This window comes from Silene latifolia, chromosome 11 (assembly GCF_048544455.1).
Source record: "Silene latifolia isolate original U9 population chromosome 11, ASM4854445v1, whole genome shotgun sequence".
NCBI lineage: Eukaryota > Viridiplantae > Streptophyta > Magnoliopsida > Caryophyllales > Caryophyllaceae > Silene > Silene latifolia.
The window spans coordinates 102,835,002-102,837,159 of NC_133536.1; positions in this window are offsets into that span (position 1 = coordinate 102,835,002).

A 2,158-nucleotide genomic window follows, 5' to 3' on the forward strand; every position below is an offset into this window, starting at 1 on the left:
GTTACACAATTTGGACTAAAATTACACAAATTTGGACTGAAATTACATAATTTGGACTAAAAATACACTATTTACGACTAAATTTGAACTAAAAATTACACACATTTGGACTGAAATTACACAATTTGGACTGAAATTACACAATTTTGGACTAAAATTACACAATTTGAACTAAAATTACACAAATTTGGACTGAAATTACATAATTTGGACTAAAAATACACTATTTACGACTAAATTTGGACTAAAGTTACACAATTTATTTATTTTGAGTCATTGATATTGTGCAATTTCAATCATTGGTTACTAAAGTGTAACTTTAGTACATTGATAGTGTATATCTTTTATCATTTTATGAGTGTAATTTTAGTCCATAAAAGTGTAATTTTAATCCAAAAAAGTGTAATTTTAGTCCACAAATGTGTAACTTTAATCCACAAATGTGTAACTTTAGTCTACAAAAGTGTAATTTTAGTCCACGGAAGTGTAATTTTAGTCCATAAAAGTGTAATTTTAGTCCAAATTGTATAACTATAGTCCAAATTTGTGTATCTTTAGTCCAAATTGTGTAAATTACAAATAACTCCGTTAGTTAGTCAAATTGTGTAATTTTAGTCCAAATTTGTGTAACTTCAGTCCAAATTGGTCTAACTTTAGTCCAAAAGCGTAACTTTAGTCATTGAGAGGGTAACCTTAGTAGAGATAAGTGTAACTTTAATAATAGAGATAAATGTAACTTTAATGAACACAAGTGTAATTTTAAAGGAAAAAAGTGTAATTTTAACAGAAAAAAGTGTAACTTTAACAGAAAAAAGTGTAATTTTAACGGAAAAAAGTGTAATTTTAACAGAAAAAAGTGTATTTTTAACCGGAAAAAATGTGTAATTTTAATAGAAAAAAGTGTAATTTTAACGGTAAAAAGTGTAATTTTAACAGAAAAAAGTGTAATTTTAACCGGAAAAAAGTGTAATTTTAACAGAAAAAAGTGTAATTTTAACGGTAAAAAGTGTAATTTTAACGGTAAAAAGTGTAATTTTAACCGAAAAAAAATGTGATTTTAACAGAAAAAAGTGTAATATTAACGGAAAAAAGTGTAATTTTAACCGAGAAAAGTGTAATTTTAACCGAAAAAAGTGTAATTTTAACCGAAAAAAGTAATTTTAATAGATCCTAAATCACACAATACCAAGACAAAATTTTAAATACGACAATTGGCAAATATATATAACAAGACGGATATTAACAAAGCGATATCAACAACAAAAAAGTAAAAAATGAGATTTGAAAAATCAAATCTGAAAAATGGTAAAACAAATCAAAGATCTAGTGAAAAAAAAAGTAAACAATGAGATTTCATAATTAATAGATTTAGTACTAAAATCAAACTATAATTTGATAGAATGCCAATAACCGGAAAAAAAAAAAAAAAAAAAAAAAACCAAAACATCAAAATTGAAAAAAAAAACGGAAATGAAAAAAACGGGTCAATGAAAATTGATCTATTTTAGTAGATCTAAGATTAAAATAAAAAAACTCACAAATTTGAAACAATATTATATAGCAAGACGATATTTGAGAAAAAAAACAACAAAAAAATAAAAACAACACCCAAACATCAAGTTTAAAAATAAAAAAAAAAATAAAAACGAAAAAAAAAATGACGTCGTGGCGGCGGTGGGGCGGCGACGGTGGTGGTGGGGGCGGCGGTGGCAGGGTTGGCGACTGTGGTGGTGTCCGGTGGGTGGTGGTAGGTGGATGATGAATGAGGAATAGATGAGTAAATGATTTATTTGGATTTTTTGGGTTTTTTTTTGTTTGGTTTTTTGGGTTTTTTTTTCTTGGGTTTTTTTTAGAGAATATGGAGAAGTGAGATATATAGAGAGAAGGAGGAGATGTGATAATAAGATGGCGAATGATTAGTGAGGAGGACTAATGGAGTTAATGAGAAAATTAGAGGAAGAGAGCAAAATTAGAGGACTAACCATCTTTTTTGTGTTTCATCCTAACCCTTCATTTCCAAGATCCAAAGGCTCATAAGAAGACTTATGGACTCACACTTAGTAGACGGACTCATTTGATCCTATATATATATATATATATATATATATATATATATATATATATATATATATATATATATATATATATATATATATAT